This window comes from Parasteatoda tepidariorum, chromosome 12 (genome assembly GCF_982258835.1).
Source record: "Parasteatoda tepidariorum strain Cologne lab strain chromosome 12, Ptep-v5.0, whole genome shotgun sequence".
Taxonomy (NCBI): Eukaryota; Metazoa; Arthropoda; class Arachnida; order Araneae; family Theridiidae; genus Parasteatoda; species Parasteatoda tepidariorum.
The window spans coordinates 27386863-27411652 of NC_141766.1; the positions used below are offsets into that span (position 1 = coordinate 27386863).

General features: G+C 28.4%; 1 protein-coding gene across 1 annotated transcript in view; it reads left to right on the plus strand.

The window, feature by feature from the left end:
• Positions 1-24790, plus strand: part of LOC107453411 (RhoGTPase activating protein) — a 348661-nt gene that overhangs the window by 53362 nt on the left and 270509 nt on the right. The window contains 1 exon segment of the mRNA XM_087156179.1: positions 17149-17245. The gene's annotated coding sequence lies outside the window, so the exon portion shown is untranslated.

Consider the following 24790-nt stretch of genomic DNA (forward strand, 5'->3'; position numbering starts at 1 on the left):
TGATTTGATACCTTGTATATACTTACATAAATTTTTCGCCTTAACAGTAAAAAAATAATTGGTAATTTTTAGAAATACAAACACGTAAAAATATTTTTAACGCAGTATCCTTTGACGCAATATTTTTTAAATATCCTTTGACGCAGATCGGTCAGGGGTGTCCTTTTTATAGATTTTTTTCTGACTCTCTCATTTAAAGCGAAAATATATTTTGATCATTTTTGATATGAAACGTCTAATAATTGCTAAAATAATTTGTTACATTGTCGGAATTACATTTGTACCAAAATACAAAATCGAAGAAAGTAGTTTGAAGAATTTATTTTTTCATTCTTATTCAAAAAAGTTTTGTTAATTTTGTTGTTTATTTTGTTAATTGATTAAATTTCAATGATGAATAACTGTTTCTCCTATATCTAAATAACTGCATATAAGTGTAAATTTGAAATTATCGTTTGGAAGTGTGCCGTGTTTGGAAGATTTGACCTTTAAGGCAGTAAGAGACACCTGTGTTTCATGCTATATTTCATAACCATAAATTGTTAAAATGCTAAATATTATATTTTTACTTATTTTGACCTTAATTAATAACAAAATAATGAAAAAATTATGAAAATTATCTTTACATAAATTCTGCGTTAAAGGGTTGATGTCTTTTAGTTTGCGAAAACGGATTCTTGACAAAACTTATCTTTTGAATAACGGAGTCAATTATGCATTTCCTTTATAATTTTAAAACTGAAACTTCTTTAAAAACATGGTTTTGGGTTCTTTTGCACAAAAACAGAGCCTTATTTTCACATACTCATAAAATTATAAGATTTTTCACAATTTCACAAAAAAACATTTTTTTAAAGTGGGAAATCACCCCTGATAATCATATTAGAAATATTTACATAATTAAATTCTTTATTTAATCTAATTTGTTGTCGTTGTTGTTTTTAATGCCACTTGCCAATATCATCAAGCCTACGTATCGAAACCAAACGAAATTGAGGCAGAAGGTGCGTTTCTTGTTTTATAGTGGCGCCATCTATGGATAAGAATACGACTTCAGCCACCCACGTCACAGCCCGTTTTATAAGGAGGACCTATTCATATATCCATTCATTCATCAGCAGATCGTAATTTTGACTTGAACTAGCAATCTCCACTTCAGTACCCCCAAAGGTTTGATTTGTTATGGGAACATGGAGAACTTTGTGACTCGACAGATTTAACGTGCACCAGTCACCATTTACTACACGGTGAGCTTTCGACTTCGGGGATCAAACTCATCCCGTCCTAATGTAATTTATATCATTATGATATGATTATAATCACTATTTTATAAATATAATGTTATAAAACTTTCGTTTCATTTAATAACATCGAAATTTGTAATTCTTTAATATTTATTTAGTTTTTATTTTCTTATACATAAGTAAGGAATTCTAATCTCTGACTGAGATAATGTTTTTTAAGCTGAGTCATTGCTATCGGGACTTACAAAAATAAATTGAAGCATTTTGCTTTTTTAACCCTCTGTAAAGAGTTGTTACTGTATTTAAAGTTTTCTTTAGGTTTTCACAGATTTGGAGTAAATTCTTTTCAAAATGTCAAAAATGTTATTTTAAAGCTTCAAATTCATATAATACAATCTTATGTATTTCTTTTATTTGCTATATAACAGGGGATTAGATTTTTCTCAATTTTTGTATCACCAATTTATTATTTCCTGAACTATATTTCGGACAATGAAAAAATTTCTTCCCCAGAGAAACGAACAAAATTTTTTGTGTATGAAGAGATGTTACATAGGGTGTTAATAACAGATTATATGTCGGGAAACGTTAGAATCTTCACTTAACACAGCAAGAGCGCAAAAAAGCTTAAATCCTAAATTATCTGAGCGGTCATGGAACTCTATTCTTCTAATAAAAAGAAAAAAAAACTATTTTAATGTCATATTTTTTGTATATAACACTTAGGTAAAAAAATAGAAATCCACACCTAGGTGCAGTTTCATTAGCATTTCTTCTTTGAATTTCCCCGCTGGTTTCCCACTGATTTTGCTGGGTTACAGATTATCTACACCCCGCCAGGCGGGAATGTGCGAAAAGGCTAAAAATTTCTTTGGTAACCGTGTCTAAATCCAGCCATATATATGGAAGCTTTTTGCGCCCTGTCGAGATACTTGTCATGGTCTTAAAATATTGAGAAAGGGGAAATTTATTTTCCAGCTTCTTGGACAGCTATCCTTGTACATTTGTCAGTTGTTTGTCCACCAATTGCTTTTATTTACACCGACATCTGAACCGTAACCTCGTAGTCTTGTTGGTGATGCTTTGCATGCTTCCTTTTAGAGGTGAGTTAATGTTACTATAAATGTGGGCGAACGTGAAATTGGTGATATGTATTCCTTCTTGATTGTTTTATGATCTGCCTAAAGGCGAACGAATAAATTTCAGTTAACCTAGAATCTAGTTTCTTTAAGTGTTACCTATGCACGTGCATTTTTTTTTGCATTATATTTATCTTTCTGTGAATGCTGTGATAATTGGCATATTTCTTAACAGTGGCGAAGAATATTTCAAGTGTTGCGCATATCAATAAAATTAGTTATCTCTCGATATTTTGGTGACATTTATTCCTTCTTTAGATCTTCTAAGATTCTTTTCAAGATTAGGTATTTCTTCTTCTATATTCTTCTTTACTGATATGTAACTCTTCTATATTCTTCTTTAGTGATATGTTACTCTTCCATATTCTTCTTTGGTGATATGTAACTCTTCTATATTCTTAAGTTATATGTATTCTTTCTATATTCTTCTTTGAAGATATCTAATCTTCCTATATTCTTCTTTGATCATATGTATTCTTTCTATATTTTTCTTTGGTGTTATGTATTTCTTTTATATTCTTGTTTGGTGACATTTATTCTTTCCATATTTTTCTTTAGTGATGTGTATTCTTTCTATATTCTTCTTTGGTGATATGTATTCCTAGTATATGCTTCTTTGGTCACTTGTATTTCTTTTATATTCTACTTTGCTATGTATTCCTTCTAGTCTTTTTCGGTTACAGGTATTTCTTCTTTATGCTAAGGCCTGCGTGGTGTACACTGCTCAAATTTAAAATAGGAATCTCTTAATAACTTCTGATTGTCACTTATTGTGTAATCTGAATGGTTCGAAGACTTAAATATGCTAATTTCTTGTGCAGATGATATTTTATATTTTAAGTTACGAAATCAGACACAAAAACGTACTTTCTCCATGCGTTTTTTTCCATTCATGTAGATTCTTGATCCTCAAAATATGAGATTTGCCTCAATCTAGAAAATATGATCATTAGAAAAAGGTTAAAAGTTTTTAATTTCTTTCTTTTCTCGCTGAATGGTATCAAAATATTCATATTTCTAAATGTTTCTCTCTCAAAAACTATTCGACCGCTACCTTTCAAATTTTGGAATTGTGTCATTAAAATAAATAATTGAAAAATATAAATAGTTTTAAAAATTTATTTTTTATTTTATATAAATCTAATGTTTTTTTTTCCTTTACATTTTTACGTTTCTAGCAGTGAATAGTAACGTAGTGACCTGCCCTTTTTAAGAATGGTTCTAAAAATCACTGTCCCATACTATTTTTTTTTATGCCATAAACTGCTTCCCAGAATAGTTTAACTTTTTTTTTAAAATAAAAAAAAAATAAAAAAATGACTTGAAAATTATAAATGTAACAGCACTTATTAAGCGTTTAGTAGACAAGGTGGCATTTTCTTATTTTTATTTTATGTCTGATTTGAAAGTAGTTTTTCTCAGGTTCATAGGATTCACGATAAGGTTGATAAATTTTGTATTTATTAATTAAATTGTATTTCACAAATATTTAAATAAAATAATCCAAAGTGTTTGGGCAATATCGTGTTAAGCCAAACTTTTGCAAAATAGACATTTTAACCTTATACATTTTTCTTAATGTTGTTTACATGTTTCCACAATTTCCACTAAACGCATCAGAATACACATAAACATATTTTTTATTTGGAATTTAGGGTGTTTTGCATCAAAAAATCTCTTAAAATATCGTTCTCATAAATACTTTAAAAATGTGGCTTATCATTATACTACCTGAAGCATTTTAGTTGTAAGAATATGTTTTTTTTTCCCTAATTTTATGTACCACTAATCAAGTTTTTAATTATATATTTGTTGTTTTACGCTTTATATGATGTTTTACTTTTTTCGTTTTTATTATTGTTATTATTTCATTCAAAGAATTTTGATTTCACGATTTTTTAGTAATTTTCCAATTTATTTAATGGCATTATTATTAATATAAATGTACAATATGTAAATGAAAAGTTGTGATATGGGCATGACGAGTTAAATTACTTCAAATTAAAACATAACCATTGGTGCCTTTTTCAGTAACTAATTCACAGCTATCAATACCTCCATTTATATTTCCGATGAAGCTGTTTCATAAGTCCACGTATTTGAAATAAAATAATTATAATGATAAGATGTGAAGAATTTAAACCATCTGGGCAAAGAACATATTTGCGTCCTTGACCTATGATCAACAGGACTATGATCTACAGGAAACACTTTTACAGGATATTTTCTAATAATTTTCCGATTCATTTCATGACTATTTTATTAATGTAAATAGGCAATATGTAGATGAAAAATTTCGTGTTGAGAAATACTGGTTAAATGACTTCAAATTAAAACATTTCCCTTAGTGACTTTTTCAGTAACGAATTCACAGCTATCAATACCTCCATTTATATTTCTGATGAAGCTGTCCCTGTATTGCAATGTATTTAAAATAAAATAATTATAACGATAAGACGTGAAGAATTTGAACCATTTGGGCAAATGACATATTTGTGTCCTTGATCTATGATCTACAGGAAACATTTTTACAGGATTTTTTCTAGTAATTTTCCAATTCATTTCATGACCATATTGTTAATATAAATATACAACATGTAGATAATAACTTTTGTTTTGAGAATCACGGTTAAATTACTTCAATTAAAACATAACCAACCCTTGGTACCTTTTTCAGTAACGAATTACCAGCTATCAATATCTCCATTTATATTTCTGATGAAGTTGTCCCTTTACTGCAAGTATTTAAAATAAAATAATTATAATGATAAGGCGTGAAGAATTTGAACCATCCGTGCAAATGACATATTTGTGTCCTTGACCTATGATCTACAGGAAACATTTTTGCAGGATTTTTTTCTAGTAATTTTCCAATTCATTTCATGACAATATTAATATAAATATTCAATACGTAGATGAAAATCTGATTTGAGAATAACGGGTTAAATGACTTCAAATGAAAACATAACCATTGGTGCCTTTTTCAGTAACGAATTCACAGCTATCAATATCTCCATTTATATTTCTAATGAAGCTGTTCCTTTAGTTCACGTATTTAAAATTAAATAATTATAATGATAAGACGTGAAGAATTTGAACCATCTGTGCAAATGACATATTTGTGTCCTTGACCTATGATCTACAGGCGTATCTGTAAAAATGATCCGATTTCATCCTACTTTCAAAGACATTTAATTTGATTCCGCCTCTTCAAGAAAGATGTTGTTCATCCTCGATTTTATTCATTGAAGTCGAATTCTATTGAGTAGAATTACAATTCTAAACAATTCTTTAATTCAATTGACCTTTTAAAATGAACCTTAGGCGAACTTAATTGCGGCTGCTTGTTTCGGGAAAATTATATACATTAAGGTAATTGATAGTTGTTAATTCACTTCGAATTGTTGATCAAGCGTCGATTAATTGATGGGTTAAAGTAGATCATTTTACGTGAATTACATAGAAATTTAAATTTATAATTAATGGGGACTCCTTTTTTTATTGGTTTATTTAATTTTATGAAAGAGAAATTGGACACTGGGTGGGACGGCACACCTGTAATTTTGCCGAAAATAAACATTCTTTTTAATTTCTGACTCTTTCGGTTTGGGTAATCATGGCACTATACTTATCGCTGTAGCTTATTTTAGTCACAGGTTTTTATAAATTTATATGACAAAAATTCACAAAATCATGATACACTATAAGCCCTTAATTCACTGTTTGCGATTTTAAAAAACATCTTTGAAAATTTTAATTTCGGACTCTTCCACCGGTTTGGGTAATCATGGCACCATACTTATCGCTGTAGCTTATTTTAGTCGCAGGTTCTTATAAATTTATATGACACAAATTCGCAAAATTACGATACGCTACTATCAAATTATTTATACATTTTGTCTTCTTAAAAATATGTCCTTTCTGAATGCATATAGGGAGCATTCTTAAATTTATAATATTGTACCTAAGTAATAAAATTGTGAGAAATATTTCGCTAAAAATTGTTCCTCCCCAAAGTTTTTGCACCTACAAAAATAAAATGAAATAAGAAAATAAATAAAAAATAACTAATTCTATTCAATAAAATAATTTAATAAAAAAATAATTGAATAAATAAATTTTCTTTTCAGTAAATATTTACCTTAAAATCTTAATTTTCTTCAACAAGGCACGGTTTTTGCAAATTGAATATTTTTCAATTATTTTATAGATGATCGCATTCTAACTATAAAATAACATTAATATGTATTAAGGATCATCCAATAATTTAGGCATTCTCTTACCCTCTTGTTTATTTATTTATAAATTTATCTATTTATTTATTTATTTATTTTTTGAAAAATAGAGGGAGGGGGTAGAAAGAAATGTGACATATGACTATAGATTACATTTGACAGATATTCAGATTAGTTACAACACAACTAATAAATTCCTTATAGAAAAAAACACACTTTTTATGAATTTTCTTGTCAGCCTCTTAATAACTAAATGTTCTTTTATTATTAATTATTTTTATGACTTATATAAACTAATGTCAAATTTTTTCCATTGCAAAAAACAATATCGTTTGTATAAATAAATAAAAAGAACGAGAGCTTTAAAAATCTGACTTTATTTTCTCTGTAACCTTCAATTTTACATTGAAGGTCATTACATTGAACATTCGAGGGAAGCAATTAAAGATCCTCTGATTTAAATGGAATGCAAGAAACAAATTTAGATTTTCTTCAAAGGATTGATTTGGTAAACTTTTCCGTTACTACAAATTTGACCCATGACTGAAGATTACATTTGGTAGACATTCAGATCAGTTCCAACTAATAAATTCCTTCTATATTTTCATGCCAACCTCTTAATAACTGAATGTCCTTTTTTATTATTAATTATTTTACATGGCTTAGATAAACTAATGTCAAATTTTCTTCATTACAAAAAACAATATCGTTTGTATAAATTAAAAAAAAGAACGAGAGCTTTAAAAATCTGACTCTATTTTCTCTGTAACCTTCAATTTTACATTGAAGGTCAATATTACATTGAACATTCGTGGGAAGCAATTGAAAATCCTCTTTATATTTTCTTGAAAAGATTTTGATTTGGTAAACTTTTCCGTTACTACAAATGTGACCCATGACTTAAGATAACATTTGACAGATATTCAGATTAGTTACAACTAATAAATTCCATATATATTTTCTTGTCAACCTCTTAATAACTGAATGTTCTTTTTATTATTATTTATTAAATATGACTTACATAAACTAATATAAAATTCTTTCCTTAATAAAAAATATCGTTTGTATGGATTTAAAAAAAAGAACGTTTAAAACGGGAGCTTTAAAAATCTGACTCTATTTTCTCTGTAACCTAATATAAAATTCTTTCCTTAATAAAAAATATCGTTTGTATGGATTTAAAAAAAAAAAACGTTTAAAACGGGAGCTTTAAAAATCTGACTCTATTTTCACTGTAACCTTCAATTTTACATCTACACAGCCCCACCTATTCTTTGAGATACGCAGATGATGATGCCCCAAACGAATGCTTTCTGTCACGTCAGTTGCTCGAACAGGGTTCGATTGTAAAGACCATTTCAGTTAAAAAAAATCTTATCTTTTCTTTTTCTTCATCTTTCTTTTTATCTTTAGCTGTTATCAGCTCGCTTCTCAACATCAGCGGCTGTTTTATTCTGTCGTAATATGAGCACCAAAACTTCTTGCTCACTCATATTATCTTATCACTGTTTCTACTGTTCTATAACTTTCCATTTGGACACAACTTTAGATTCGGATCTTTATGAATCTTGTCTTAAGGCATTTACTACTACTATAAGGGCAACGCAATGCTTTCTGCTGATATTTCAATTTATGTTTTCAAAGGAAGGGAATATTTATTACTTCTGATAGTAACATAGAGCTGTAATTTTACAATTTATTTTAATTTATTCAAATTAAATGTGGAATTTACAATTTATTCAAATTAAATGTGGAATTTTAAGATTCCTCCAGATATGTAAGCTAAACCTATCATTGTTATTTGCCAAACTTTTCTTATCCCCCGCTCAGTAGAGAACCGGATTTGATTCCCATTACTGGCATATCGCTTAGTATTTACGTAAAGATAAACACGATTAACAAATACTGAAAGTGCATATACTATAAAAATGACCATGCATTCCGAAGTTTCGGATCTTAATGAACTTTGTAGACATTTACTACTGTGCAACGCAACACCTTGCACAGATCATTTTACTTATGTAAGATGACTTCGTTAATTAAATTAAGCATTATAAATAACTCCTGAAATAACTAGTTGTCGACAAGTAGCTAGTTGTCGTTAGGTAAATCAGGATGGTTAAAGCTCCACAATTTCTTGACCAACGGCATGAGGATTAACACTATGGTCAGCATTGTGTACTGGTTTTTTTTCTTCCCTAAGAAACTGGTACTCAACGATTTTAAGCCACCACCATACACATAATACTGATCCTATTTAATGGCTATTTAGAATCTTAACCACAAAGTGGACCTGTATTTTTATAATTCAATTTTTCATTCAATCAAAAAATGGAATTTTATGATTAATCTGAAAAGCATAAACTAAACCCACCCTTTATATTTATTATGCATACATCTATCGCTTAGAGATTCGGGTTCATTTCTATTGCAGACTTATTGCATAGCATTTACGTATTAATAAACACGAGTAAACAAACAAATGATAGTTACTACAAATGCTGTGTTAAATATTGAATGACCATGCTTTCAGATAGCAATGATCTTTCGTTCAATATTTTTATGAGTTAAGTGTTGTGTATTAAGTTTGTTTCATTCTTTAAATAAACATATTTAAAGTTTGTTGCCCTCTTTTAACACTTCAGTATGGACAATTTTTGTCCAGCTCCCGCTCTTCTAACAAATATATTGCGTGGTTCGGATCATTGAAAAATCCTGTATGTGCTCCTCAGTAGGTAAACTCTAGTAACTTCCATATTACATCAAGTCATTGCTTCTATATTAGAGTTATGATTTATGAAGTATTAAATTTACTTTTTGTATTGTTTCCTCAGTGTAGCTTGTTTTCTGTCTTTTACCTTGGACAAGTTTATAGCGCTGTTTAACTGGATTATCTTGATTGTATAATATTTCTTTTGTGCTGTTAAATACAAACCCAAATTACAAAAACTTTGTGTACAATATTTGGCAGATTTTGATCTCTAAGAAAGTTTTTGTTCTATAAATCTTTGTGTATTCTCTTATTTTAACAACTTTTTGAGCCTTCTTTCAGGGAAAACATATTCCGTTGACTTCTCAATTTCAAGTTAGTTAAAATGTCTCTGTAATATATATAAAATCTGTATCTGTATGTGTATATAAATATATAGCATAATAAATAAATACAAAAGGGACAAAAAGAAAAAAAAACACGAAGCAAATTAAGAAAAACAATAAGTTTTATTTACTGCGCTTAAGCTGCAAGTAAAGTTCATTGTTCTGCAATTTTTTCCATGTTTCCTCTACATTTTGAACTTATATATATATACTTATATTATATAGTGATTATTTCAAGAATTTCTTTGTAATAAATTTTCTAATGACAAGCTATTCAATGTTTAACGAATTCAATTCAACTAATTAAAATAACTGTAACTCAAAATAATGAAAATGAACTATACGTTTTAAAATATTTGCGTTAACAGTATCTGTTAAGTTGAAATGAAAATAGAGTTTCTTAAAAACGGTTTATTTGAATAGTGATTACTTCAAGATTGCTTTTTCATACTTTTTCCAATGATAAGCTATTCAATATTTAATATATACTCGATTATTTTATTATTTGCTTTATCACTGTCTTATCAATCGTGCTGTATTCTTGAATAATTATGACCTTCAAACTTTGCTTTTAAGGAATGATTAATAATTCTGTGAGTTATATTCCATTTAAATAGTATTTATATATCTTTACCTACTTATCAAGGCATGCATTTTTTTCTTGAAGTACAACAGTTTATTAAGTCAGCAAACTTGTTTAATTTTTCTTTCGTAAAATAATGAATGATTTTTAGGAAATGTTCGTGACATATATTCCTCGACTAAATAATATAAATAGTGATATTAGTTTTTTCTCAAGGGCACATGGGTCATTTTCTAAGAATACTAACTGTACATTCTCTTGCCTGTAAAAGCTTACTTTTTTTTATTGGAGTAATAGAAGTAGCCGGTTTTTCCATGCCTATTAAAAAGGATGGACTAATGAGAAAGCAAATGGACTTTTTCTGCTCTTGTTCAAGCTTTTATGTCACTAATTTCACTGAAAGTTATAACTATAAGGTAGAGAAGATAATGATGTTGACTATATAAAAGTAGGCTTATTATGGCAATAAATCTAAAGGCCATGTTTTGTTTTCATTCTTGGGAATTTTTCCTACGTGCTATAAAGAATTGGGATTATTTTTATTCAAATCTAAGGAATAATATCATTTATTTGTCGTAAAATTCCTTGACCATTTTCTGCTAAGTTTGAGTTGAAATTTTATTATTTCTTCTAGGAGCTGTTTTTTAGACATAACTTAAAATGGCTTTTAAATAAATAGACATAACTTGAAATGTACGTTAAAAAAACTTGCAATTGTACAGAGTGCGTCTTTTTAATGTTAAACAATGAAACCACGTTACTTTTGAGAACCCTGCATACCAAACCAATGTGAAGACTCGCTTTGATTATCATCATAATTCAACCAGTAGCACAGCTAAGAAGGGTTTTTGCGAGTTCCTTTATTTCCCAACTTTTTTTAAAGATATTGTAATGGGGAATATTACTTTATTATAAAAAATTTTTTATGAACAAAAATGCTTCAAGACAACAAAAATTTATCCTAAAATTCAGGAAGGAAAGAGGGCTTTATAGGTCCATAAAAATTTGGTAGCTTTCTTCCATAAAAATTTTGATTTCATCTAACGCATCTGGTTAGTACTTTCCATAATTTTTACTGATATTCTGGTAGTGGTAAAATGAAGAGATACTATCGAATGTATGAAAAAATTAAAAAAGAAAATATTTTCCTTTCAATAAAAAAGGAAAGAAAAAAAAAGACTGAAGAGGTTAAATGTTTATGAAAAGTTCAAAATGATTTCATGTTTTTCTGCTTATATATTTTCAATTCTTTGACTCTGATGATCATCTATCGGAAATCAATTTTCGTATCAAACAGAAGCTACTAAATAATAATAGGATCTTATTTCTACTTACTGTTCTTCGATCTACTCATATATCAATCCGTTAGAGGGCAAAAAGATTTATTTCAGTTTTGAGAAAACAATTTTCGAAAATTTTGTTCTGATTTTTAACCTTTTACAAAAAACGACATTTCCTCAATCGTAAACATTCCGTATTCTGAAAAAGGAAGTCATTTTTTGTATTAAAGCTGTAAATATTTACTTGACATTTAAAAATATTTAACACTTTAGATGATACAGGACGTGTTTGTCAAATTTATTTACTAACCAATGTAGTTTAACTATTTTTCCTTTAATTTATAGCATTTATCGAATAATTTTGTTATGAAATCCACTTTGTAACTATGAAAGTTTGAGATAAAAGGCAATACTGAGAGAAATATGGTTTAATACAAGTAATCAATTGCTTGTAATCAAGATTAAATGTAATTGCGATCACAATTTATTAAAACATTTCTATATATAACAATATATATTGGAACTATGAAAATTTGATCTAAATTGTAATATTGATCTTAATTGACTTGACTTGATTACAAGTAATCAATTACTTGTAATCAAGTCAAAACTGCTTGTAATTGTGATTGCATGTAAGCAAGAATACACATGTGTTTACGATAAAACGTTATCATAATTACGTGTGATAGTAGATCATTATAACTGATAATCGTAGCTAATAAATATTTTAATCATGTTTACAATTGTAATCGTAAGGCATGTTTGCTTGTAATCACGCTTGCAAGTAATTGATTGCTTTGCGTTAATAGTTAATAAAATTGTCACGATTTTTATCACAATTACAAGTAATTAATTACTTGTAATTGATAAAAAAATACCCTTACATGTGCCAGCTATAATTTATTGTAAAATAAGTTAGCAAGTAATTAATTACTTCTATTCTAACACTGTTACGTACTGTGATTAACATTTTGGTACAAAGTGTTCTATTTGACTACGGTTATTTCATAAGTTTTTAAAATATAAACTTATTTTTTTACCATTTTACTAGTATATTTAGTTATTTTTTTTTTAAAGACGAAATATCCTCAATTTTATGGATGAAAATTACATTTTTGGATTAAGCGTTATTTAATTTTAGAAGCAATTTAAAAAAAATTTATTTAAGCAAATTCATCGTAATACATTTTTTTGATTGATCCTAAGAAGCAGTTTTATCCAATTTTTACATCTCATACAATGAATTAAATTATTTTTTTACAAACAATAGGATGGTAATATTTGCTTAATGCTTAACTGAGTTTGACACACCTGCTGAAAAACACGAAAACTTTACTAAGGTCATGGTCTTCTTGTATCTAATGGGTTATAAAGATGGCTAAATTAACCCACAGCATGTTAACATTCAAAATTGGACGAAATTATTACAATTTCCGCATGCAACCAGTTTGACAGAAACCACTGACATATGATACCCATTTCCTCAAGATTAAATCTTCTTACCTTAGAAACTTTCTGATTAAGATAGTGAAAAAAAAGTGGTAATTTAGTTTTTCTCATTTTTAAAATAAGTGATTAAGAGGTAATGGGACACTGACGAAAATATAATTTCAATTATTTATTCAATTCTAAATGTTTTTATTCTTATGTCCTTAGTATTCTACTGAGTGACCTTGGTTTCGAGGAAAGTGTTGGGACCTTGACCTTTCGCCTTATGCACAATTGAATGTTTTTTTTTTCTTCTGTACTTTCCTTTATGGGTTTAAACAGTTTAAATAGCTTAGGTACATTAGGGTATTTACTAGAAAATGATATTTGCAATGTATAATAAGGTGATTTTGTAAAATAACAAGATATTAAACGTCAAAAGCTTTGTTTTCTTGGCATGTCCTTTTCCCCCTTCATTTATAGCATATCATATGCTAATAGGGTGCAAAATGAAAAATATTCAATGATTGCTGTTTTGTTCACAATGCATTTGTTATGAAAAAGCTGGTAAATTGTATTTCGAAATTAATTTTTTTTTTAATATATTCTCATTGAATGGTTGTTATGAAAATATAAATATTATGGTTGCATTCTATTATAGTCTGTTATAAATAAACTTAGATGATGACTAGTTATTCTGATATATTTAATGAGGCAGACAAAAGTTTTTATGATATTTAATGGAATTGTAAAGTGTTTTGAACTAGTTTTAATCTTAAATTCATTCCAATTAGTTTTAATTGTAGATTACAATTTACAATTTCGTTAGATTACAATTAGACAATTACAAAATACAATTTCTGTTAGATTACAATTTCGAAGTATTCAAAACACTCCAAACATTCTCTTAGAAACACAGGAGTAGGTTAAACTATAACAGTGTCCAAATTTGTTGCAATCTTACAATTGCGCTAAATTAATTCACATTAACGTTTTTTTTTTTAGTGTTTAATAAATTCCAAAATTTCTTTTATGAATATAGGAGTGGGTTAACCATTATATATTGTCTAAATTCCCAGCAACCTTTATATAGTGATATGTTAATTCACATTAACGTTCTTTTAAGTGTTCAATACACACCAAAAATTTTTTTATAATAGTGTGTCTCAATATAGGAGTAATGTAGGAGTGTGTCTCAACCATAATAATGTTCAAATTAATAACAACCTTAATATAGTCCTAAGTTGATACACGTTAACGTTGTTTTTAGTGTTCAATACACTCCAAAAATTTTCTTATAGGAATGTGTCTCAATATAGGTGTAATATAGGAGTGTGTCTCAACCTTAATATAGTCCTAATTGTTCAAATTTATAACAACCATAATATAGTCCTAAGTTGATACGCATTAACTTTCTTAAACTTAATTACAGGGTACATTAGTTCAACATAAATTGGAACATGGCTCAATTTAAAGTCTTATTAAGGTTGAACCATATTATGATTTAACGTTGAACCGATTTTTTTCAAAGTTTATTTTTGATTTATATTCTTAACGTAATGTTTTCTCTAACACTTTCAAATTCATAGGTTGGCGTTCCTTTAAAACAACGTGGTTCAATTTAACATATTATTAAGGTTGCCGAAAATATGCACCATATTATAATTCAACGTTGAACCTATTTTTTTTAATGTATTTTTCAATTATATTCTTGTAATAATATTTCCTTTAACACTTTTAAATAAATTATTGACGTTTGTCTCAAACTACATGGTTATTAAGGTTGCAACAAATTTGCACCGTATTACAGTTCGAAGTAATGATTGTGGTTCTAAGCGCTGCACTGATTATTATTATTTATTTATTTATTTACTTTTTTTTTTTTTTGAGAGTGCATATTTCTTTTAGATTTTTTTCTCCCTAAGGTTTTGTTTCCTACTTTAAAGATCCTGATTGACTTTTGTTTTGTTCTATACACTTTTAGAATCATATTATAAATATAAACGAGATTTTGGAAGTTAGAATTTGAAATTAATAGAAATCTTAACTAATTTTGACAGACAATTGCTTTAAAATTGCTAGCGTTATATTAAATTTTTGGAGAGTCATAAAATTGTTACGGAATTCAACTAAGATCGATTTAATTTATCAGGATAAGATTGAAATTTATTAAGATTGATTGTTTTAACATTATCAGCTTAGTTTCGGAAAATTCCTCAACTACACTTTGATTATTAATATTTTTGACTCAAGGAATTTTTTTTTCAGTAATTAGAAATATTTTTCTTTTTTCATTTAGCATTATTTTTCAAATGTTAAAAAACTAAGTTAAGTAAATTTTAAAATCAAAGTAAAAAAGTGTGTTTCTCGAATAATATTATTCTAAGTAGTTTTGTTTTTTATTAGTAAATTAATAATTTCTTTTGAAAGTTCTCAGATTGTTTATAAAACGAGGTGTTTTTGCAATTCCCATTGATGACGTGGCTATAATAACATTAAATGCATATTTAGGACTGTTTTTGTTAATATTAATGATACGGATACGAATTTGTGGATAAAATAGGAATAACTATTGAAGCGTGACCATTTTTCTTTGTTTTTAGAAGAATATTTTTGCTGACAACACATATGAGTATTATCTTATGAAGAGGTAAAAATGTTTACATTACCTAATTAACATTTACTTTAGCATATAAAATCAAAATCAAAGCGTTCATTTCACGAATCATATTATTTTAAGTAGTTTTGTTTTTTACTAGCAAATTGATAATTTCTTTTGAAATGTCTCAAAATTTTTTTAAAAAACGAAGTGTTTTTGGAATTTAAATTGGTGACATGGCAATTAACAATATTAAATGTACCCAAAGAACTGTTTTCATTAATATGAATAGTGCAGATACGAATATGTAGATAAAATAGGGATATCTTTTAAAGATTAATATTTTCCCCTTATATGGAGAAGAATACTTTTGCTGGTGACACATATGCATAATACATACTGTAGAGGTAAAAATATTTATATTATCAATATAACATTTATATTGATATAATCAAATATAACCATGGAATCTGGCTTTATTAATGTAAATGTGATAACGTTACGTAGATAGAATACGAATCTAGTGATAATTCTTCCTCGCATGCGATTGAATTTTGTTACTGGTGACAGATTTAATATTGTAAAAGAAAAATTATTAACATTGTCAAATTAACATTAACATTATTAAATGTATACATCGAACTGTTTTAAATAATGTGAAACCTTTGCAGGTCTAAGATATCTGAAGGATCAAAATTAACATTATTAAAATTATACATTGAACTGTTTTAAATAATGTGAAACCTTTGCAAGTCTAAGATATCTGAAGGATCAAAATTAACATTATTAAAATTATACATTGAACTGTTTTAAATAATGTGAAACCTTTGCAGGTCTAAGATATCTGAAGGATCAAAATTAACATTATTAAAATTACACATTGAACTGTTTCAAATAATGTGAAACCTTTGCAGGTCTAAGATATCTGAAGGATCAAAATTAACATTATTAAAATTATACATTGAACTGTTTTAAATAATGCGAAACCTTTGCAGGTCTAAGATATCTGAAGGTTTTAATGATAAAATCGAGTAATCCTAAGTTTTTTCTAATCAATGTAATTACTTTCTCAGGACTTTTTTTTAAGTGTGGTATGCCCCATTTAACAGTGGCAACTAGGTGGCTCTATTTTTTCTTGAACCAAATTGCGAAGAAAAAAAAACCTATTTCCTTTACTATAAAGCATTTTTTCATTGCTTTCTCTTCTTAGTGGTATAGTACGATATCTGTTTAAGGGTAATAACTTTTCCTTCTATGGTGTTGAATTCTGGCGCTGATGACAGATTTAATATTGTAGAGGGAAAAATATGGTGTACTATTCGTTTGGAGATACTCAAGTTTTGTGAGCGAGAAAAAAAATCCTTTTTTTCTTCTTCTTTTTTTTTATTCTTGTTGTATCTCATATCTTCCTTTTTTTCACTTTAACTTTCAGTTACATCGAAACATAAATTACTGGCAATTGAGGGGATTAGATATTTTTTTTCTGCCTTACGATATGGTTACAATTGTTGCCTTTTTTTATAACGATTCTTTTTAAATTTCAGATTTTACTGCTATTGGATAAGTGAATGTCTTATTGATTGGTCGGATAATTCAAGATGAGAACGACTCTAAAGAATTTTCTAAATATCCATCACAAAAGTAAGTTTTTTTGCTATGCAATTTTCATATTTCTTCCAGGGGTCGTTCAAGTATTGCGTAAGCATATTTTTAGCAATTTTAGACTCTCCCTCCCCCTTGTAAGCAAGTAAAAGCAAATGACCTCTTTAATGCTTACGTAAAAACCACACGTAGTTGCAACCCCACCTCCGGTTTTTGTTTTACTAATAATCTAATTTTAGGATTAATTCAAATAATAGATTTAATTTCGCATTATGAAGTTACTTTATAATTTATTTTATAAACTTTTAATTAAAATATTCTTTAAGAGCCTTTTGATTTTTTTTTCTAATCTCTTGACCCCTAAAACTCTTCGAAGGGAATTTCTCCAATTTTTCCTCTCCCCAAATTGAATTTCCATTCCAAATTTTCCATGTTTAATTTTTTTGTTATATTTTTAATTTGATGTTTTCAATAAAAATTGGAATTATGAGATTTTAACGTCTTATGTAAGCATAGCTCCTCCTCCTCCCATTCCCTTGTCTACAAAAATAAGCAAATGACAAATCCTCTCCCTGCGTTAAAAGCTTACGACGTAATATTCGAACAGCCCCTAAGCTGTGTTATTAATGTTATATTAATGTTATTGTTTACTTATGTAACGTAGAAGTGTAAGAACGGAAAAACTTAGATTCCTTATGTTAAATACAAAAAAAATCTATGATAACTTAAGCAATAATAATTAATTTTTAATGCAGTCACAAATTCGAAAAAAATTATGAAATTCATAGCACTATTTCATAAAATACACTGAATATTAACAAAATCGCTGTTAAAAATTTGCTCCAGTTATTTATTTTCACCGAAATTTGTTGTTGTGTAAAGGATTAACGCAGTAATACAAAATCTCCCGAATTTCCCGATAACATTGGTAATGTCAAATATTCTTGATTCCTCCAAAATACTGCAATGTAGAATATTTCGATCAATTTGGAAACGTTGGTAGTGTTCGATATCTTGATGCGATGTTTTTAATGCAAAATATTCCAATCCTTCTGATAATATGGTACGTAGCGTCTTTAAAAAGTGCTTAAATGTGCTTATTTCATTGGGTGTTTTTAAAAAGTGCTTAATTTTCCCTTTTCGAAAATGAGAATTTTTTCTTTACCATGTCGATTTTCACCAGATATTATGCAGAAGCGTGTTTTTCACATTGTTGTATTAAACGTTTTCACATTTCATTCAACCACAATCTATTTCGTCGTACCATCGTCCATAGCTTATGAAAGCGCCAATCATTTTGCACGTTTGATGAAATACTTGCGAGTCCGGATGTGCGTATACTGAGCTGGGTTCGGTGAGATTATTGCTCTCTCATGTGCAGCTCTGCTGCAATGTGCGAGATTTGCAATTTCAGGCTTCATTTTCCAGGCTCTGAAATCGAACCAAAAATCTCTCGATCTTTTTATGGCGGCTAATATAAATAATTTTGCTGAGTCTGTCAGAAACTAGTTATTTTATCATGGTCATATGTAAAGTCTTTGAAAATTCTTTTGCATTTTGTTAATATATATAGTGCTTAAAAATATTTTTTGAGTGCTTACAAAGTACTTAAAAGGGGCTTATTTTTTGTTGAAAGGTTTGACTACGCACCCTGGATAATGTAGGCAATGTTAAATATTTCGGTTACCTCCTAAAGCCTAACGTAATTTATTCAAAATTAACCATCGGAATGTTAAGCGTTTAAGTAAATTTGAATAGAATCTTTCCTCCTCCATTGCAACACATAAGAAAAACGTGTAAATTATGCAGAAAAGCAGCCAAGTGAAATGGTCGAAAAACTTCAGGTTAAATGTTCAATAGGTTAATAGTGAGATAGAATTCGATATGCATTAGTAAAATCTAAATCTGCATGTTTGTTACCCATATGTATTTTTTCTTGAATTCAATTTTCCGGAGAACTTCATTGTTTTCAAAACCTTCCTGGATCTGAAATATTTACTTTCAATATCCGTATATTTTCGTTTTTTTAAGTGCCTGACATAAAGAAATAAAAAAAAAAATCTTTGATGCGGGTCTCAAATATGCGAATGTGAATATAAACATAAAATAAATGACACTTGGTAAACACAGAAAGAGGAAATATTTTCCCTCTTTAATATTTTTTTCAATTTCCTGTGCTGTATGCGTGTATTTCTCGAAAAAGAGGGACGCGCATCAGTGACAATATGCCCGGATGTGCATGCATAAAAAAAAAGCCATCCAGAGGACTTCTTCAATAAATGCGCCATGTGTGGAAAAAAAATGCATTAAATTATACATCACCTCTCGAGTCCCTATAAAGCACTAATTGGAGTTTCATTTTCTTTTTTTTCTTTCTTCTCTTCATCGCCAATTTAATCCTGTGTAGGGGTGATTCATAATTCATTCTTTGTACTGCTACTTCCTGCAGCAGTAACAATAAATTCTTGAATCCATTACAGTCTTTTCAGCTTAGTGATCTAATTATGAAAATTATGGTGTTCCTTTTTGAATGAAGCAAAACCACCAGTGGCATTTTTGTTGTGTGGAGGTGTGTACTTTCTCTCAGGTTGGTCTGTCAACGGAAACTGGCCTTTATTGTGATGATATAAGCTGTTAATATTTTTTCCATCAAGCATGTTGATTAAGTTTCTGCTGGTAGATTATAGATTAAGAAAATAAATAAATAATTATGTGATAATTATAATATGTATATAATATGTATTAATAATTTAAAACTAATTTGAATATGTCTCGATGGGTTTTGTATCTAAATAAGTAATTAATAATTCTTGTTGAAATTATCGACCATTATGGGCAGGGTGCGTAGCGTTTTTAAAAAGTGCTTAAAGGTGCTTGCTTATTTTAGATTTTTGCTTTTTAAAAATCATGTGCAACTCGGTTGCGTTTTGCAAGAGATTCCCGATTTCTGGTTTTTCTTCCTCTGAAATCCAACCGAAAAATCTCTCTATCTTTTTATAGTGGTTAATGTTATCAAGAACGAGAGTTCTTTGGCAGAATTGAGTTATTTCATCATAATCATGTAAAGTCTTTGAAAATTATTTTCCATTTTGCTAATGTAGTGCTTAAAAATATTTTTGAGTGATAAAAAAATTTTTAGATTTTGAAAAATACTTAAAAGGTGCTTATATTTTTTTTTTTTTTAAATATTTAGCTACGTACCCTGATGGGTGGGTATTCATCCGGCATATTATTTATGATATTGGTTTAATAATCAAATTAATATTCAAAATAAACACCGTCGTATAAAGTACTCAAAATAAACACCGTGGCGCCATTATGAAAAGGATAAAGTAATGGAAAATTGAAATTTAAAAACTTTATTTATTTTCATCTGTATTGTCTCCGATGATTGAAGAATAAAAAATTAGGTTTTGCTCACAAATTATTTAACTAAACATTTTCTTACTAAACATACTTATCCTTACTCACTAGCTATACGTTCTTTAACTGATTTTGTGATTCAAGTTTAACATGTAAAACGTTTTATTTTTTAGGACATAATCAAGTAACAAAAAGTAATACTTGTCGAATTATTGAATATTATTCAGACGCAAATGCTACTTAGGTAGTAAAAAATCCACAGTCATAAACGGAATTGGGATTTGATTCAAATATTCGTCGGGACAGCCTTGAAATATTTTCTTAGTTTTCTTCTACATGCAACGTTATTTTATGTTTTTGCTTTCAAAAAACTTATATGAAGGCAGCTTTACTCCGCTAGCTGTAACAATTGAATTCCCTAGTATTAGATTTTAAATTACAAATTTACCGAAGTGAAAGTTATTACCCTAAATAAATTTCCTTAGGCGGATTTTTTGTTAAAACACAATGCCATGTATCTCCCCCCTCCCAAAAAAAAGTACTAATTTTAGCATCACATAGGTCACAACACAAAATGCTTTGAAAAACGAACGACGCATGGAATTTTCATAGAAGCATTGAAAAAGCTTTGAATACTTGAGATGGTTGTGTGCCGTGCGTCACATCAAGATGTGACGCACAGAGCATGCGCAATGAAAACAGAACTGTGCAATTAATAAAAGCAAAGGATTTTCAATACTTTGAAAGTCACAGAAATGCATGTGATTAACTCTATCTAAGCAACAGGGAATAACTTATATAATATTATCGGAAAGGAATGAAAATGATACCTTGTGACACTTTCATTTTATTTATTTATTTTTGTTCGTAAAGGCTTCTTTCCGTTTTGCTCTCATTGAATAAAATATTATAACACCATCCTATATAGCACCATTGTTCATATATTGTGAGATTCCTGCATTACAGAACTTCTAATGTATACATGATAGCAAAGCAAGTTAATTAAATAAACGTTGTGAAAAAAAATATTATAATTACTTGACCGTGTTGTCCTTGATTAAAACATTCTTGGATGTTACTTCATGTATTTTCATTATTTTATGTATAATGACCATATTATGAAAACAGGTAAGTTATTGCTTCATATAGGATGAAAACTTGTCCTTAGCTGATACGCAGCTTTTTTTTCTTATCCCTGATTAAAATACACAGAATGTTCTAGTTCTGAAATTATGTAAAATGATAATAATGCTAAAAATTAAAATAATCTGTTTTCTAATATCTGATTTTTATTTTATAATAAAAGTCGGTAAAAATATCTATCAGCTGATTTTGCTACACGAGTGTTTGTTAGCGGGAAAAATATTCTTAATTATACCATTTTTTTAGAACTTCCTTTGTAACTAAGAATTGATTCAGAGAATAGATATGTAAACGGGTACATTTCATTTATGTAATCAGTTGAGGAAAAACTTTTTAAAAAAAGTGATTCAAAAGCTTGGAGTGTTTGACTATGTAATTAGAGCATTATCAACAGAAAAAAACTACAGGAATGCTATCCTGATATGAATCTTGAAATAAAATACGATTTCTAGCAACAATCTTTTTTTAAACTTGTTTTCATAGTAGATATTAATAAAAAAAAAATTTTTTTCATCCTTTTTTGAAGCAATTTTAAAAATACATTTTTAAAACTGTATAATAAAATTAAATCTTTGACTAAAGCTATTTTATTTAAGCATTTTATTACTAATAGAAAGAGACTGATCAGTAATTACCTTGGTATTAAACTTCTAATGTGAAACTGGTTGAATAGTTCTCGAAAAACAAAATTTTAAATGTACGACTTTTTTCTTTTCTGAATTTCATAACTCACAAACTATTTAACTGATTGCGCTCAAATTTTGTATTTTGCAATTTAAAACTATATTCTTCGAAATCATGTAAAAACTTGTATACCTTGCTTTTCAATTTTTTTTCGACCCTCATTAAATAAAATAATAAAATATAATAAATAATTACTAAAAATTATCCTTTACTTGGATTTATCTTTGGATAAATAAATTTTATAGAAGTATGGAATTGTTTATTTTTTTTTTTTTATTTGCTTAAAATGTTTTTTTTTTTTTTTTTTTTTTTGAATTTCATAACTCACTAACTATTTAACTGATTGCGCTCAAATTTTGTATTTTGCAATTTAAAATTATATTCTTCGAAATCATGTAAGAACTTGTATACCTTGCTATTCAATAATTTTTCGACCCTCATTAAATAAAATAATAAAATATAATACAATGATTATTAAAAATTATCCTTTACTTGGATTTATCTTTGGATAAATAAATTTTATAGTAGTATGGAATTGTTTATTTATTTTTTTTTTTATTTGCGTAAAATGTTCTCGAGTTATGGCGAAATACACAACATGTAAAATTAACATTAAGGGGCCCAAACTTTCGACCACTCTCGTGGCCAGGCTTTGGGACCCTATTTTCTAGGTTGCGGCCACCCACCCATTTTGAAAGTTAAGAATCCAAATTCGTCTAAAAAAAGGTATTTTTATTCATAGAAAGTACGTTTTTGTATCTTAAAATATCGCCTGCTCTAATTAATTATCATATTTGAGGTCAAGTCTTCTGACAATTAAGATTGAATGCTATAGTGCACGAAAATCCGATCATTAGATCAAAAGTTATTTATGGTGTCCCGTATATTATTTTGCACATTCGTCATGATGATTGATGCTCGTAGTGCAAAAAATATTTGTTTTTGTGCTTTCAGATTAATAAAATTTTATTTGGTACGTTAATTTAGACTATGTTCGTCATCATAAGTCATATTATGGTTTGATTGAACAGGGTGCGTAGCGTTTTTAAAAAGTGCTTAAAGGTACTTATTTTCGATTTTCGTTTTTTAAAAGCCCTTAAAGGTGCTTTTTTCATTGGATGTTTTTAAAAAGTGCTTAATTTTACATTTTCTTAATTGAGATTTTTCCTTTACCATGTTGATTTTCGCTACGAATTATGCAGAAAGACCCTGTTTACATTGTTCTATTCAACGTTTTCACTATTAATTCAATCCCAATCTATTTCGGCGCATCGTCAGACCGTAGCTTATGAAAACGCCATTCGATTTACATGATTCAAAAATTTTGACAGTTGTCAAAAACAATGCCAAAAGATTTATTATTATTTATTTTTTTTGACATGACGTGTTAAAACCCGACAGGTTTTTTTTTTTTTTTTTGGCATGTTAAAACTAGACAAAACCGTCAATTGTTAAAAACTTTCCAACCCTGCCTAATTATGATATTCTTTTAAAGTGCTTAAAAATATTATTTGAATGCTTGAAAAGTGCTTAAAAGGTGCTTATTTTTTGTTGAATAATTTGGCTACGCACCCTGTTACCGCCAAAAGATTTATTATTATTTATTTTTTTTGACATGACGTGTTGAAACACCACATGTTTTTTTTTTTGGCATGTTAAAACTAGACAAAACCGTCAATTGTTAAAAACTTTCCAACCCTGCCTAATTATGATATTCTTTTAAAGTGCTTAAAAATATTATTTGAATGCTTGAAAAGTGCTTAAAAGGTGCTTATTTTTTGTTGAATAATTTGGCTACGCACCCTGTTACCGCCAAAAGATTTATTATTATTTATTTTTTTTGACATGACGTGTTGAAACACCACATGTTTTTTTTTGGCATGTTAAAACTAGACAAAACCGTCAATTGTTAAAAACTTTCCAACCCTGCCTAATTATGATATTCTTTTAAAGTGCTTAAAAATATTATTTGAATGCTTGAAAAGTGCTTAAAAGGTGCTTATTTTTTGTTGAATAATTTGGCTACGCACCCTGTTGAAGGCAATCGAATTCGAATGTTGTTATTCCTAAGTTTGGAAGGCAAAAATTCTTAAAATAGCAATAATCTTATTGTGTTACTTAAGAATTACGTTTCTCATATGACATAACTAAAAATTTTGAAGCTTCTGCAGATAGTTCTCTGCTGAGACATTTTTATATGACTGAAACTACAAAAGGGGAATAAAAGGGAAGGTGGTCACCCCATACCTTTTTACCCATACAATGTGATTGAAGTTTCTTGGTGAACACCATTGCCAAAGTACCGCCCTAAAAATGGTCGCCCATTGTCAAGACCTTTGAAAGTGGCAAGAGTTCAACATGTTGAATGTGGGAGGTTGAGAAGCGTGGGGCAAA